The following is an 18,142-nucleotide window of genomic DNA, read 5'->3' as shown; positions in this document are numbered from 1 at the left end:
CTAGACAATGGAGGGGTTGATGCCTTTATATAGCTGAGTTATTGCAGGTTTCCCAGAACAGTTCCGAGATCTACGGCCTGAATGGACAAGATCCGTTTTCACTTTAGTCGGAGAGTAACATATCAATCAATGAACTTCATTATCGTCGCCCGATTCGGACGTAGAGAAGATAAGGCTTGCCGTTATGCGGTATGATCCCACAATATTCAAAGTTTGCTGGGAAGCTATTGGGATTTAATATGTGTCACTTTGGTTCCTGGGCCTCGAACTCGATTAGCCGCCGAGGTGGTGTTACGCCGAGGTGACCTTATGCTGAAGTGACTTTACGCCGAGCTCTGCATACCACTAATTAGGCTCCCCTTGCTGAGTTGTCATCCTACATGCAGATCGCGTCCACATGACTTTTATTTACTAGGTCGTGCCAAATTACTCTTCATCAATTGCCCCCACTCCTTGTGGTAGGGGTCCTAACCCGGCTCGGGGAGTTCACGACGAGCTTAGGTGGATTTGGCACAAAAACTAGGTGATGTGGAGGGGGAGTCGTTGGTCGGACTTGTTCGACCGTTCGGTTCAACCAGGAAGTGACCCAGATCGCGTACCTGGTATGTGCGAACGTCAAGCCGATTATTGACTCCGCGGACGTCAAAACATGCACTAAATCGATTTCAACCTCGGAGGGCGTGCAAACGATTTTTCTAAGAGTCGTCAGATCGTGTTGATCTTGACCGTTGATTCCCGGATATACTGGCTATAAATAGGGGCCAAAAGGCCCATTTTCTTCGCCATAAGTCCACAAGTCCACAATCTTTGAGGTTGCGCTCAAGTCTTTCAGTTCGGTATCAGCCTTTTCTGGGTTCGAGGTCGCCTCCTTTTCTTCGGTCTTCCTTTTGGTGAGTTCACCTTCCTTGGATTTTTCCTTTTGATTTCATTGTCCTTTCCTTTCATATGTCTAGCCTTAGCTTAGATAGTCTTCTAGACGGGAGCAGCGAATCCGCTGGGGCCAAGGTGGGTACCTCGGCTTAGACCGTGAACCCTCGTCCTACTGAAGTGGTCACTTCAGGATAGGACGTGGTTCTCAGTCCGCCCGAGGTGAACTCACCTCGGCGAGAGCGAGAAGCTTCTGGTAAATCGACTTCCACCTCACACCGATTTCGGCTGCCAGACAATTTCGGCCTGTCAATAATGACGGCGGACAAGCTCCTAGCCTTAGTAGCCTGGTACAGACTCCCTAACGACCTTGTGTATAGCATCCTCTTAGGCAACTTTCCTTGGGATCATGATCACAACGAGATCGTGGTCTTCGAGGAGCAGCTCGTAGTCGGTCTGCATCTTCCACTTCACCCTCTTATAATTGAGATCGTTAAATTCTTTAACATTACCAGAGACCAACTACACCTGAACTCTATCCGTAATATCGTAGGGACCATTTCTCTTTTCCATGATTACAACCGTCCCCTTGACCTCGACGTCTTCTCTTCGATCCTTTCCATTAAGAAAAACTCGTCCTGCATTCTGCCCAAATAAAGGTGAACTTACTACTTGTCTCCTCGTCCCGAGTACAAACTGTTGCACGAGCTCCCTAATAAGGTCCCGACCTAGAAGAGGCATTACTTCATGGTCCGCAACACAAAGGGGTGGCCCTTTCCGACTCACTGGAGGGCAGCCATCTAGGACCCCGACGTTAGACTAGACCTGCAGACAAGGGAGGAGGTCCGATATTGGGCGGAGCTCGGCCTGAAGTTCGAAAACTTCGTGACCGAGGAGAAGCTCGTGCAAGCCGGCCTAAGTCCTCCTAATAGGTCACTACTTGCTATACTTTTTCTATTTGTTTTACTTCGGTACTATATCTGACTTAGCTCATTTTTTATCGCAGCTGCCATGGACAATATCTCTGTCGATGAGCTCTTCGAGAGCATGAAGAAGGGGAAGAAGAAGAAGAGAGCCTCCAAAAAGGCTTGCGTCAAAACAGAAGCAGCCATAACTGAGGCTGTCGTTCCTGAGCCCGAGCACCCACCAGTTGCCGAGCAACCTCCTGTAATCGATCTGGTCGAGGAGGACTCAGGCAAGACCACCCCAACCTGGCATACCCGAGGAGGCTATGTCTTCAGAGCCCGTCCCAGCGACCGCCACTTCTTCGGGCAGCGATGCTCTAGTTCGGCCTTCTCAAGAGCAAGGACGCGGTGTTCACTGAGGAGATCACTCGTTGGGCTGACTTGCCAGTTGCTCAGATTGGGGCCCGATCAGCCATACACTGTATGGTAGTATATTCTTGAACTTATCTTTCAAATTGTCTTGTACTTAGATTTTTGGTATACTGATACTCATTTTCTTCTCTTGGCAGGTGAACTCCTCCATCCATGCCTTGGCTTATCAGTCCAAGGTGAACCTAAAGCGGGCTCTCGAAGCCAAGGAGTCTTCCCAAAATTCCCACGCCAAACTAAACTTAGCTCACAACAAAATCAACCAACTGAAGAACGCCGCACGAGCTAAGGAGTTGCTAACTCTGCTGATGTCAGAGAAGAAGGAGCTCGAAGAGCGTGAAATGGCATCGAAGAGGGAGATCGAGAACCTCGAGGCCCACGTGAATGACTGAACTCCTACTTCAAGCGATGGAGGAGGCCAAGGTTAAGGCAGTTGAGGAGTACAAGTCCTCGGTGGAGCTTCGAGAAAGGTTGGTCGAGGCAGGGACAGCGGGCTACCACAAGGGGTTCAATCTCAGCAGGTGGTTGACCCGGCGTGAATTTACCCACCTCGATCTCAGTGCCATCACCAAGGAGATGACCATTGAAGCTGCCAAGGATCCGGACTCCAAAGCGGAGAGTGATGACAACCTGCTTGATGATGAGGTAGAGGAGACCGGTGCTGCCGAGGACCATATGGAGACAGATCCTCTTGCTGATGTCTCCACTAAGGATGAAGAGCCCCGAACAGATTGAAGCCTCTTTTCTTGGACCCCCCCCCCCCCTTTTGTAATGTTCAATGTTTCGAGCCTCTGAGCTTGGTTAATTCTCTTCTTTTTCTCTCTTTTTTTTTTGTACTTGAAGTTCTTTATCAATGAAATACAAGTGTTTTGCAATCTTTGTATGCAAATTTTTCTAAGTGTAGATTACTCCCGAGCTAGCGAGCTAAACCAAATAGGAGTGAAACTTTTTCTAAGTATGGGTTACTCCCGAGCTGGCGAGCTCGACACTAGTAAGAATAATCTAATCGTCATTGTATACTAGGGCGAACAGACACTGTAGGGTACATACCCGACCTGTCTATGCCTGGGTCACTTTGCTTTGCCCATGCCAAAGCAACTGGGTTTTAAGCTGCTTATGCCGAAGAGGCGACTAGGACTTTTATCGTGCCGAGGTTTGTTATCAGCTCGGCACCATAGTCCTTAGGCTTCTGGGAGTGACTTATGGTCCTCTCTCTAGCTCGTCGTCTATTTGACCAGTTTGGTGATTTCATGAGTGACTTATACTTGGAGTTGTGGACTCATACATAGTACCTTCTTAAGTTGTCGATGTTTCATGCTCGAGGTAATAGCTTTCCTTCCAAAGTCTCGAGCTCATACGTGCCTTCCCCATACACCCGTCTTATACAGTACGGACCTTCCCAGTTCGGTCCGAGCTTACCCACGCCAGGCTCAGGTACCATAACTTTTCGTAGGACTAGATCGCCGACACGAAACTGCCGCTTCTTGACTCGGGCATTATAGTACAGAGCTACTTTCTGTTAGTATGCCGCAGTCCGGTAGGCCAAGTCTCATACCTCCTCTACAAGGTCCAGGTTGGTACGGAGTCCGTCATTAGATGCTTCCTCATCATAAGCCTCAAGCCGCAATGTGGGCACTTCGATTTGATGGTAGTTCGGTAAGCCCAAAGAACGTTGGGTAGCTCGTCCACCCACAACCCTTTAGCTTGTGCAAGACAAGCTTTCAGCCCGCGAAGGATAGCTCTGTTCGTTACTTCGGCCTACCCGTTTGCTTGTGGATGTGCTACCGAAGTGAAGTTCTACTGAATCCCCATCTCAGCGCACCAGTTCTGGAATTTAATATCTTCAAATTGCTTCCCGTTATCCGAAATCAAGATTTTGGGGAGTCCAAAACAACATACAATGTTTTTCCAAAAGAAATTTTGCATGTTCCGGGCTATAGAGCTTACTAGCGGTTCGGCTTCCACCCACTTTGTGAAGTAGTCTACTGCCACGACTAAAATCTTCCTTTGTCCGGTTGCCGACGGAAATGGACCGAGGATGTCAATTCCCCACTGCGCGAAGGGCCACAGGCTAGTAAGATACTTTAAATCGGTAATAGGTTAATGGAGGATGTTGGCATGCCTCTAACATCTGTCGCATTTCTTGACAAGTTCGAGTGCGTTTGCTTTCATTGTGGGCCAATAGTAGCCCTGCCTTAATGCCTTTTGGGCAAGGGCCCTACCCCCTAGGTGTCCTCCGCATAGACCTTCATGGATATCGCTAAGTACAAGCTTAGCTTCTGTGGGTCGCAGGCAACGTAGGTAGGGAGCATGAATGATCTTCTATACAGCCGTCCGTCTATGAGGACGTACTTGGCCGATTGTCGCTCTACCCTCCGAGCTGCATTGCATTCTGCAGGTAGGGTCCCGTGGAGAAGATAATCAACGAGCAGGTCAATCCAGCTCAATTCCGCTTGCAACACGGGAGCGGCCTCTTTTGCCCCCCTGAGAATGCTGGGCTGAGGTAGGTCCTCTATGTATACAATCCGCATAGTGTTGTCGCTCGTCTACAAGTAGGGTCCCGTGGAGAAGATAATCAACGAGCGGGTCAATCCAGCTCAATTCCGCTTGCAACACGGGAGCGACCTCTTTTGCCCCCTGAGAATGCTAGGCCAAAGTAGGTCCTCTATGTACACAGTCCGCATAGTGTTGTCACTCGTACTTGCTAGTCGTGACAGGACGTCGGCCTCGGCATTCTCGGACCTCGGGATTTGTCTGATGAAGCAAGAGTGGAAGCTCGACAGGATCTCTCTAACTCTTGTTAAGTAGGCTGCCATGGTCGAGTCACAAGCTTCGTAATCACCATTGACTTGGTTTACTACCAGTTGAGAGTCACTACAAATGATGAGGTGCTTCGTTCCCATCTCCTTTGCTAAGTTGAGCCCGACAATTAGCGCCTCATACTCCGCCTTGTTGTTCGATGCCTCGAATCCGAACTGGAGAGCATACTCCAGCTTCACCTCGCTCAAGCCGTACAGTATCAGTCCCGCTCTGCTTCCTCATTGGTTAGACGACCCATCAACAAAGAGGATCCAGGGCTCCTCGTCCCAGGTCAATACTGCTACGACTGGGACCGGTGCCGCACTAGTTGATGCCTCCGACGTGCGAGCGGGCTCAATCGGTTCAGGGGCCGGTGCGTTGAACGTGCATTCTGCTACGAAGTCTGCCAAGACTTGGGCTTTGATCGCTGGTCGTGGCTCGAACCGAAGGTCGTATTCGCTGAGCTCGATGGACCACTTCGTCAACCTCCCAGACACCTCAGGTTTAAGTAGGATGTGCCTTAGAGGTCTATCCATAAGGACAACAATGGTATGGGCTTGGAAGTAGGGGCGTAATTTTCGAGCTGCTACCACTAGCACGTACGCTAGCTTCTCGATGTCGGGGTATCTGGTCTCTGCGTCCTGCAGTACCTTACTTACATAGTAGATGGGCCGTTGAACCCGGTCTACCTCCCTAATTAGTATTGAGCTGACTAGCTTGTAACTCGCAGAGAGGTACAGCTTCAAAACATCACCTTCCTCAGGTCGGGTTAAAACTAGGGTGGCATTCTTTTTATTAGCATTCTTCAGTCCATTCGAAAGTCTCATTCTTTTTAATGGCTTTAAAGAAGGGGAGGCATCGATCTGTCGACTTGTACATGAAACAGCTTAGGGCTGCTACCCGGCCAGTCAGCCTCCAGACTTCTTTTATTTTCTGAGGTGGACTCATGTCCATAATTGCCTTTATCTTTTCTGGGTTGGCTTCGATACCACACTGGTTGACTATGTAGCCTAAAAATTTTCCCAAAGTGATTCCGAAGACACACTTATTCAAATTTAATTTCATATTATATTTTCTTAAAATTTGGAAAACAATGTCTAAATCATTAATTAAAGATTCAGAGAACTAGGACTTTACAACCATGTCGTCAACATAACACTCCACTTTATTGCCAATCAAAAGCTCAAAAATTTTATTTACAAGCCACTAGAAGGTTGCTCTAGCATTTTTCAAACCAAAGGGCATAACTTTATAGCAGTATAGCCCTAGTTTAGTTACAAAGGCAGTTTTGTCTTGGTCAGCCGTGTCCATCCTAATTTGATTATAGTTGGAGTGTCGTCCATGAAACTCAACAACTCGTGCCCTAAGGTCGCATCTACCAGGCGGTCAATTCTAGGTAGGGGAAACAATCCTTTGGGCAGGCTCTGTCCAAGTCGGTGTAGTCGACGCAAATGTGCCACTTGCCATTGGCTTTCTTCACGAGCACCAGGTTTGTGACCCAGCTTGGGTAATGGACCTCCCTGATGAAGTCTGCAGCGAGGAGCTTCCCGACCTCCTCATCGACTACCCTCCACCGTTCTGGGGCGAGGTTGCATTTTCTTTGTCAGACTGGCCTAACTAAACGGTCCACATTCAATTTGTGAGTTATGACACAAGGGTCAATTCCAAGCATTTATGTCGCAGACCAGGCAAAAATGTCTAAATTGTTATGTAGAAAACTTACTAGTTGATTTCGAAGCGGTTCACTTATGAGTGCTCCGATCTGGAGAGTCTTAGTCGGTTCGGTTTCGAACATTGGTATGTGGACTATCTCTTCCATTGGGGCAGCTCGCTCCTCGCTGTATTCTACCGGTCGTTCTAGCTCAACGTCCTCTGCTATCTTTGCTTTTCTTTTGAGAGCAGCCACATAAAACCTTCAGGACTCGAGCTGGTTGCCTCGTACTACTCCCACTCCGCAATCCATTAGGAACTTCATCGTGAGGTAGTAGGTCGACACTACTACATGTAAAACATGCATAATAGGTCGACCGATGATTGCGTTGTACAGGGATGGGGTAATGACCACTAGGAATGTGTGCTCGAACTGAACAATATTTGGCCATGTGCCTGCCTCCATTGGTACTGTGACACGACCTATCGGCCTAACTTCTTCTCCGTTGAACCCTACTAGTGGGGCATCTGCTGACGTTGGGTCGCTCTATTGTAATTGTAGCTTGTCAAAGGTTTCCTTGAAGAGGATATCTGCCGAACTACCTGAGTCCACAAAGATCCGCCTTACTTCAAAGTCATTGATGACCATCTTCACGACCAGGGCGTCATCATGACGATACTGGATCCCACGGGCGTCGTCCTCGGTAAAGTAGATCGGTTCTTCGATCCAAGGTCGTTTGGGTGGGTTCTCTACTTCGTGCTTTAGCTCTCGGAATGATGTTCTCCCAGCCGCCACTGTGCACTCCACTACAATAGATCCCCCGGTGATCATATTAATCACTTCGCGGATCGGTCTCTCTTCTGGTAGCGGGCGAGGTGGCTGTTCGTTCTATCTGCTACTCTCTGGGGTGTCTTTTTTCCGATCTCCCTGTCGGTTCCCATGTTCCTTTTCTTCGTGTAAAATGTACTTTTTCAAGTACCTACGACAGATTAGCTCTTCAATTTCATCACAGAGGTTTCTACAGTTTTCTGTGTTGTGATCATGGTCCCGATGAAAGTGACAAAGTGACAATAGACGTTCGGGCTCCTGGTCATTGTGTCTCCGCGGAGTATGGGTGGTCATCTGACGGTAGGGGAATCCTTTATTTCCATTAAGATCTCTCCTCACTTCATGTTCAAAGGGGTGGTGTAGTTTGTCCGCTCCACTGGAGGGGTCCTGGAATGCTGACCCGACATGTAACTTCGCGATGGGGATTTGCTTCTCGAGCTCGGGGATTTGCTTCTTTGCTTGGGGGACTTTCCATCAATTAGCAATGTCCTTGATCAGATGATGAATATGGAGTATACAAACTTTATAGAATACATAAGAATGGAAATTTAATGCTCAAACTGAAAATATGAGAAATCATTTCTACTATACCTCATTATCTTTTGGCATACATAGTCGACCCACAACCTTTGGCAGACCACTTGGCGAATAACACCTATTCACAACAACCCACTTTGACCTAGTTCTAGTATCCTCCCAAAGTGCCTGAAACAAGACACAAGAGTTTACAAATTAACAAATTTAATAGAATTCAAAGAGAATCACAATAGTAACTTGTCCCCTTGCAATTTCAGGAAAAAGAAAGTAGTTCATATGAAAAAGATATAATCTCTCTCATTGATGGAAGTATTCCTTTTTTATTCTTTCTTTTTCTTTGTGAAAAAGTAATTCTTTCATTCAATGAAAAGAGAGATGTGCATTGGAGGATGTACAAATAGGGCTCTATAAAAGAAAAAAAAAACATCAAAAGCCCTCTCAAGTAATAGGTTAAAATATTTGCACTACATAAAAAGGCCTTCCCTTACCTAGATTTAGCTTAAGAGCCTGCCACTTGGTTTAGTTCTCTAGGGATCCATTTGTAGCTATGACCAAGGAACTAGGAGATTCCACTAGTTTCATGAAGGAGATGGGCTAGCAGCCATGGGGGGGCTGCCCCAATCTTGTTGGCCTAACCTATCACATTCCAGGAGTCACCTTCAACTGTCAAAGAAACATATTGGATCCCTTTAACAATTCTGAGTTTTAGGAAGAAGGGCCCAGGCTTTTACTCCAGAGGCATATATTGCAATTTTAGGGCCATCAAATCCCAATGCAAGCTACCATCAAATAATGAAAGTACAACTTCACTGGTGTGGGGTGTTAGACAGTGTATGCCCATAGCTCTAATCAGATTGATGTACTGATACATTTATTGTAAATGAATAAAAGTACATAATTGTTTCATGTTATAATTGGTGTGTTTCTGTGTAATTACCCTTAAACTGAACACTTATGAGACTCATGTTAGTTTAGAATGTTCTCAATTGTTGGATAGACTTGGGGAAGTTTATCCTGCCAAGGCTGAAACTAATGTGCTGCCAAGAAGGTTGGGGCAGCCTGTCTTAGCTGATAGGGTTGGACCCGAAGCACATGCAGTGTGTGTTTGTTCGAAACATTGAACCCGGACCAATTTCTAGTTATGCCTTGTACCTTGGAGACTGGTGGGCAAAACTGGAAAGTTACACATAACCCCTAGACTCGATTATAGTACTACACCGGGTGTCGGATTGGGCTGTCTTTGATATGCCAATCAGTGAGATCCTTTGAGGATCAAAACCTGGGTATGTTGGGGCAGTCATAGAATTCACTCGAGTGGATGATCATAGTGACAGGATCAGCCCCTTTGTCGGACAAAGTGAATGATCGAGGTTGCACTCTCTCTGATGGAAACCAAAACTGTCGGTAGTCGATTTCAAACTTGTTTGAGATTTGTTTTGCAAAAAATATATTTATATGATAATATATATATTATGTTTTAAGAAAAAAGGTTTGCAAAAGGTTTTAACTCCTGGGACCCATCCGAGCAGAGAGTGCAACACTGCACCTTGCAGCCAGGGGAGAGGTCATTTTCTGTCAAGCAGTGTTTGATCATTATAAGCTGAGAGGTTAAGTGTAAGAGACCATTTAGGGCTGTTTACCTAATGGGCTATATCCTACTTAAGTCCATTGTCTTTGGGCCTTCATAGGATGGCTGGACTCAAGGATCATTTAATGTAAATGTCGGGCCCATTAAGAGCCCATACTAATGGACTCAGGGGTTCACTATACTTGACAATGAATACGGCCAGGCCTTTTCACAAAGATTGGGCCGAACCCATATAAGCTTATGTAGAGTCATTGTTGGGGTCTCATGCCATACAAAGTGAACCAAATGGACCAGCAACTACTTAGGGGCATGAGCCACTTGCTTAATGGGCCTAAAGCCCATGATTAATTAGATTACTCAAGTGGTCACATGACAACTTAAGCAGTCATGTGACTTGGGCGAATATGGGTTTGGATAAGGGTATGGAGCACCCATTAGGATAAGAGGATAAGTCTTATCCACTTAAAGAGTCCAAACCCAAATAAAGATTTGGATTAGGAACCTCCTAATCAGATTAGGAGTGGGTGCTTTTTAAGGTTTATAAATAGGGAGGAGGCGAACTACTCCAAATATCACACTGCTCTTAGTTCTCTCTCTATTCTTTCCGCCCCAGAAACCCTAATTCAACTTCCACTTCTTAGACTGATATTGATTAGTTCCCTCTCTAATTTTTGCAAGAAAATACAGAGAAAATTTGTGTTCACCTCCCTTGTTCGATCCAAGGTGTTGGATCATAATTTTGCTAAAAACTGTGTTGTTGAACCGACTTTCAATTCAAGCTGCGCCATCTTCAGTGGAAGCTGATTTTGGTATTCTCTTTGGGTGTGAAATACCACTTTGGAAGCTACATTTGTGGAATCCATATCAGGTATTCTTCTCCCTTTCTGTTGGTTTCAAATCTGGTCCGGTTTTAGTGCAAGAACGATCCTATAAAAAGCAATTTTTCTAAAACTATGAATACGATTCTTGGAAAAGTAAAAGAAAATTTTTGAAATTTCGCCCAACCATCTAGCATGGTTCGGCCATCCATATGATGGATTTCCCCTTCCTTCATGGAGGTCATTCTACCCATTTAAAAGATAAAGGAGTCATAATAAGCTTGATGATGGTTTACCTAAAGCTTTGAAGGTCTAAGATGGTTGTTGTTAGAATGAAAAGTGCATGATCTAACAATTTGTACATGACTCCATTAATGCATTGCTCCTATACTTATCAGGTGTGGCGTCATTTTGTAAATCTCTTTGAGTTGTGTTGGGTCCCTCCATCCTTTTGTATTGATTAAGTGCAAGTAGTTGTCATAGAAAAACAGGTAGTGGTACCACTTCATAATGGTAAACCAACAAATTATAAAGCCAAAAAAAATCATAATAGAAGATTTATAAATACAAAAGAACCATCAAAATTTATACAGATTAATAAGAAATAACAACCCATTTAAACAAATATAAAAATAACAAATTGGTTAATAAATTATAGAAAATAAAAAATTGTAGGAAAACTTATTAGAAAAACAACAAAAAATATAGGGAAAGGCATAGAAATTGCATACAAATAATAGAAATTCATGGGGAGATATTCCAATGTGTGGCTGGAATAGTTTATTCCTAATGAACCCAAACCAACAACGAATAGTAGATTCCTGGTGAAGTGATGACCTGCCCTTGAGGTTGAAAGCTGAACTACAATCAACACTCTAGGTTTTATTAATTATCATAAAACTAATACCAAAAGTTCTAAGAAACAGATCTGATCATTTCCAGTCTAAGCAAATGTTGAGTATGCAACACTCAATGTTGAAACTCAAAAAATAATCAATATTTTGATTAAGTCACTGCAACCAAGGTATGGAATAGAAATGCAGTTCAACACCTAAAGTTGGATTTCAATCTCTCCACTCACCCTAACACAGGTGTAATCATTTAGTAAGGACTAACCTAGACTAACAGAAGAGGTTTCAAGCCGTACCACAGACCAAGAACACAGGATCAAGTATGCTCTTAATCTATTTTGAAAGAAGAAGAAACACAACAGAACAGTCCAGGTTTATCTCCAAAATTAGGGGCTTTATCTCCAGTAGGAAAGGAGGCACTTTTTAGAATTATAGTGTCATTAGGTAGGACCTATATTTCTACTATAAAGTTATGAACTTTTTATTTGGCATCATGCTCTCATCCTTGGTGACTTTCATGGAGAATTTAATTTTGTTGCTGGCAGTGGACTCATGGAGAGTTTAATTTTGTTGCTAGCAGTTTGCTAAAGTGGGTTAGCTAGGATGGAGAGTATTTAATCTTAATTGAAGTAGGAAGCTTGTATGGTTGTGTGCTACACATTAAGGATGGACTCTTGATGCTTTGCTTATGTCCATCCTATTCACCATTTCCTTATAATTCTATATATATTATCTATGAAATCCTTTAGATTGTGATTGTTCAAAAAAGTTATCATTACTGTGGAATGAGTGTTATCGTGAATGAAGATCACATAATAAAAGATGAAAAGAGTATTCTATTGTTTATGCAACAATTTCTTTAGATGTTGCAAGAAATTACATAAACTAAAAGTTGGACATTGGATGTTTTAGCCAGAAGATCAATAATATTTGTTTCCTCATCTAAGGCTTTATACACGTATGGGTGGAGCAAATATGGTCAGCTAGGACATGGGGACTTTCAGGATTACCTTATCCCTCACCAGTTGGAATCTCTATGTGATGATTTTATTTCTCAGGTCGGTTTTGTTTTCACCAATTGTACTAGTGATAATTTCTTACTTTCTTTTACCTTTTACTTTTCAATGGAAAGATGGTTTGCACTTTTGAATTGATGAGGAATTTGGTCAAGTCCACTTCAATTGTCCCAAATACTATTAAACCATAATATAACTCAAATTTAGGATCTGTTGTAAAAGTCATTTGAGACTTAAAATTTTCATATATCCTTGACTGGATTGTTTCTATTAAAAGGAGTAGCTAATAGAGGCTTTTATTGATGGGATTGAAGACTGGATTGGTGAATTAAGAGCAATGGTTAATGGACCCACTTTGGTCCTTGTGGTAAATAAGATTATATTCAAAAATGATGTTTTAGTTATTTAAATATTGAAATAATAATAAAAAAAAAAACTGATGGAAGATGTAAATCAGTCCTCTAAAACTGATGTAAACTTGGAAAAATTAGAGAGAAAAAGAGGAAGAAAAGAAGAGAACAACAGTACAAGAGAAAGAAGATGGAGAAAAGAGGAGGAAGAAGAGGAAGAGTTCGAATATCTCTTCCCTCCCTTCTCTAATCCTTTTTACTAAACTTCAATCTTAACATAATTACAAGTAATACCCTTAAGTGGGCGGCTAGCTAAGCAGTAACATAAGGAGAACTAGCAAAAAGAAATAACAGGCCCATTAAAATGGGCCCATTAGCTAACAGATAAATAAAAATACTACAAGAAAAGATACTAGGGCCCATTCGGCCTAATCTCTTTACACTCCCCCTCAAGCTGAGCATAGATGTCAATCATGCCCAACTTGCTTATATAGTGTGTCAAGTCCCCTCTGGGAATTCCTTTGATTAAAATATCAGCCAACTGCTCTTCTGAGGTGATGAATGGCAAACAAACTTTCTCCTAAGGAAACTCTTTCCCTATAAAATGTCTATCAACCTCAATGTGCTTAGTTCTATCATGTTGAACAGGATTATGTGTAATATTGATAGTTGTTTAGTTATCATAGTAGAGCATCATTGGTTTTTCATAGTCAAACCAATTCTTCTAAAAGGGATCGTAGCCACAGTAATTCTGACACACCATGTGCCATAGCCCTATATTCTGCTTCAGTAGAAGATCTGGCAACTACAGGATATTTCTTACTCCTCCATGAAACAATGTTCCCTGCCACCAAAGCACAATAACCCGAGGTGGATCTCCTATCATCAATACATCCTGCCCAATCAACATCAATGTATGGCTCTAGCTTCATGATGTTTGGCAAATAGAATACCTTTCCCTGGAGTACCTTTCAAGTAACACATAACTCTTTTTGCAGCAGCTAAATGAGAATGTCTAGGAGAATGCATAAATTGACTAATAACACTCACTGCATAGGAAATGTGCAGCCGAGTCATGCAAAGATACAATAACTTCCCAAGCAGTCTCTGAAACACTTCCCTATCAGATAAAAGTTCACCATCTATAGTAGAAAGCTTATGATTGGGATCAATAGGAGTGGAGGCTGGTTTAACACCAAGTTTACTAGTCTCAGCAAGGAGGTTAAGGACATATTTGCGTTGAGAAATGAAGATACCATCCTTAGATCTACCAACTTCAATGCCCAAAAAGTATTAGAGATCTCTTAAATCCTTGATCTCAAATTCAGAATTAGAAATCTTTTGAGTTTACTGACCTCTTGGGTGTCATTACCCATGACCACAATATCATCAACATAAACTATCAGAAAGGTCACCAGAGAGCCACTTCTTTTCAAGAACTAGGTATGATCATATTGATTTTGTGTGTAACCAAAGGAGACAAGAGCAGCCCTGAACCTCTCAAACCAAGCCCGATGAGACTATTTGAGACCATAAATGGATTTCTGCAATTTACACACCTTTCCTTGCATTTCGTTTCCATACACCCCTGAAGGCAAAGACATAGACTGTTCAAGAAGGTATTTTTAACATCAAACTGGTGGAGAGGCCAATCAAAAGTAGTAGCTAGAGATAACAAAACCCAGACTGGGGTCATCTTAGCCATAAGAGAAAATGTCTCAAGGTAGTCAATACCATACATCCGAGTGTAGCCTTTAGCAACCAGCCTGGAATTAAACCTCTCAATAGAGCCATCAGAGTGATATTTAATGGCAAATACCCATTTACAACCCATTGGTTCCTTCCCTTCAGGCAAGTCAACAATATCCTAGGGATGGTTCTTATGCAAAGCATCTAGTTCAGCCATCATAGCATCCCTCCATTCAAGTTTAAATAAGGCTTCTGGTACAGACCTGGGTATCACATGGGAAGAAATAGAATCAAGAAAAGAATAGTAGGTAAGAGATAGAAGGTTATAAGATAGGTGTTTGGAGATACAATGGTTTGTACACTTCTACTTGCCCTTGTAGAGATCAATAGGAAAATCAAGGTCTGGAAAAGAAGTACATGGGTCAGAGGAATGCTGACCTGTTACCTCAGGTAAAGTAATGAGAGTAATCAGAATGATATACCTATAACCTGTTAACTCAAGTGTAATGAGAGTAATCATCAATAAATAGGATAAAGTACCTATAACCTGTTAGACAGTTTTGTGTGCCCCTAGCTTCAATCAGAATGATGTACTTTATGAGTTTATTGTAAATGAATAAAGATACATATTTGATTCATGTTCCCTTGGTATGTTTCTGTGTAATACCCTTAAACTGGACACTTAATGAGACTCGTGTTAGTTTAGAATGTTCACAGCCAGTGGGCCGGTCTGGGGAGACCTATCCTGACAAGGTTGACACTGTAGTGCCACCAAGTCGGTTGGGGTGGCTTGTCTCAGCTGCCGGGGTGAGACCCTAGGCACATACAGTGTAGGATTAATTGAATCTTTGAACTGGACCAGATTTCCAGTATTGCCCTGGACCTTGGAGATTGATGGGCAAAACTGGAAAGTTACACCCGACCCCTAGACTCGATTATGATACTACACTAGGTGTCGGATTGGGCTGTCTTTGATGTACCAATCAGTGAGATCCTTAGCGGGGGTCAAAACCTGGGTATGTTGGGACAGTCCGAGAATTCATCTGAGTGGGTGATCGTAGTGACAGGATCAGCCCCTTTGTCGGACAAAGGTAATGATCGGGGATGCACTCTCACTGATGGAAACCAAGACTGCCGACAGCCGATTTCAACCGTTGAGATTTGTTTTGCAAAATATATTTTATATAAGATATAAAAGTATATATGTATGGTTTCTAAATTGTTTGCAAGAAGGTTTTAATTCCCGGGATCCATATAAGTGGAGAGTGCAACACTGTTCCTTGCAGCCGAGGGAGAGGTCCTCTCTTGTCGGGCAGTGTATGATCATTATGGGCTGAGAGGTTAAGTGTAAGACCATTGAGGATAATGCCTGATGGGCTAATCTTGCATCTGCCCACAGTCCCTGGGTGTTACAAGGTGGCTTGGCCCAGGGACCACTTAGTGTAAGTGTTGGGCCCATAGAGCTCATTTGATGGGTTTCAGGGGGTACACTGTCTTCAGTAGTGCATTCGGCTAGGCCTTGTAACAAAGGCTGGACTGAACCCATGTGGCTGATGTGTAGATCAATGCTTGGGTCCCACGCCATACAAGGAAGCCCAACTGGGCAGCAATTTGGAAGGTTTTTGAGTACATAACCTTAATGGGCCTTAAGCCCATTTCGAACTGGGCTGATTTGATCAGTCATTTAAAGGGGGCGAATTCTGAAGTGGGTCAGCTAAAAGGATTGGGCTTAAACCCTATCCACTCAGAGAGTCCAAGATCTAAATAAGATTTAGATCTGGAAACCTCCTAATTAGATTAGGAGACAGCTGATCTGATTTGCAGATAAGATAAGGATTATCCCTTATCACTAAGGGACTTCTAACCCAAATATGATTTGGATTAGCTACTCCTAATCTGATTAGGAGCTGATCCTTTTGAGATTATAAAAGGGGAAGGGGGCGGCAGCCTTTTACATCATCAACAGCATTCTTCTCTTAAAGAAAGAGAGATTGAGAGATTTCCTGCATACTGCGAATTCTCTCTTGCCGCCACCTTCCTGCCATTGCCATTCCTTCAGTTCGATCTCCAGTTCTTGGGAGCAATCAAGATTGGATCTTGATTTCAATCTTTTGGGAAAAGATTGATTGGAGCTGTACTCACAAGCCGTCCAGTTGATTCTTGCGAAGGGTCAAGTTCTTTTGAAGAACATTGCTGATTCTGCTCCATCCTTCACTGCGCCATCTTCAGTGGGAGCAGATTTTGGATCCTTCCTTGGGCGTGAACACCTCCATTGGGAGATAGTATTTCTCCGTATCAGGTATAATCCTCTCCCACTCCTTTTGGTTCAGATCTGGTTCAGTTTATGGTTCAAGATTGATCCTTAAAAATATGATTTTCTAAATGGGGAATACGATTCCCAGTTGAAGGGAGAGATAAAATTTTTGAAATTCGCCCCTTATTCCGCAATCTTTGGGCGTCCATAGGATGGATCTCTCATCCCTTCATAACCCCCATAGTATGCAAATGATATGGCCCCTACACATCAGAGTGAACAATATGAGAAGGAGAAATAGATCTTTTATTACTTACTAAATAAGATTGTCTACAATGCTATGCCAATTCACACGACTCACAATGAAGACTTGATAAAGACATTCCCTTAAACATATCTGAAAATAAATGACTCAAAGTAGAAAAAGACAAATCACCAAACCGAAAGTGACATAACATGACTTTGTCAACAGACTCTAACAAGACCGACTCCAAGGCAACTCCATCAGGTGGTCCAAGAGCTTTATTAGGTGTGTCCAGCAAGTATATTTGGTTCGCCTCATAGCCACTCCCAATCATCCTCTGAGACTGTAAGTCCTGAAAAACACAATGAGTGGGAAAGAAGGTTATGCTACAGTTCATGGATTTAGTTAAGCTACTAACAGATAAAAGATTTGTATTAAGTTTAGGGACATGAAGGGTAGATGATAAATAAAGGGTGTCAAAGGTCTTTATGTCCCCTTTTCCAGAAATGGGAGCAAAAGATCCATCAGCAAAGAATATTTTCTCTTTACCAGAGAGAAGGTGGTATGAACAGAAAAGGTTAGACAAGGTGGTCATATGGTCTAATGCACCAGAATCAATAATTCAAGGGATTTTATGATTAGTTGAAACTGAAGCATGGTTTGCAGAAGCATGGATACCTGAGTGAGCAAATGTTGATGATGATGATGTGTTGCATGAAGAGTGAGATGTAGAAACAGTAGCCTCCAAGTGATTTAACAGCCTTCCATTCTTTTCAAATTCTGCCTTCATTGCTACCAACTGTTCAATGGTTGACTTCTCTTCACTCTCCTTACTTCCTCCTTCCGGTACTGTGGCAACATTAGCTGTCTTACGCTTTCCTGTCTGACTGTCCTTCTTAAAATTGTTGTTATTCTTAAACCGGTCAAGAAGAAGATCAAGATGAAGTTTTTAATAAGTGTCCTTCGTATGCCTTGGTTTCTTGCTATATTCACATACATGTTCCTTCTTCTTAGTTGGACCCTTTGGCTTTATTCCAACATGTGCAAAGTGTTCCGTAGGTGGACTCTGTAGCAAAACTTGCCACCTACTCTCCTCACTACTCATAATAGCATATGCCTGAGCAAGAGTAACCTCATCTTTGGATAGAATATTCTGCCTAATGATGTCAAACTCAGGGTTGAGTCCAATAAGAAATTCAAAAACCCTGTTTTTTTCCACCAACTTCCTAAACATTTATTCATCATTCTTACTCTCCCATACAACTGTTTCTTTCCACCAACTTCCTAAACATTTATTCATCATTCTTATTCTCCCA

The sequence above is a fragment of the Nelumbo nucifera genome, chromosome 1 (genome assembly GCF_055504915.1).
Source record: "Nelumbo nucifera cultivar China Antique chromosome 1, China Antique-T2T, whole genome shotgun sequence".
Taxonomy (NCBI): domain Eukaryota; kingdom Viridiplantae; phylum Streptophyta; class Magnoliopsida; order Proteales; family Nelumbonaceae; genus Nelumbo; species Nelumbo nucifera.
The sequence above is the reverse complement of the archived record's forward strand: the minus strand, read 5'-3'. Positions refer to the sequence as shown.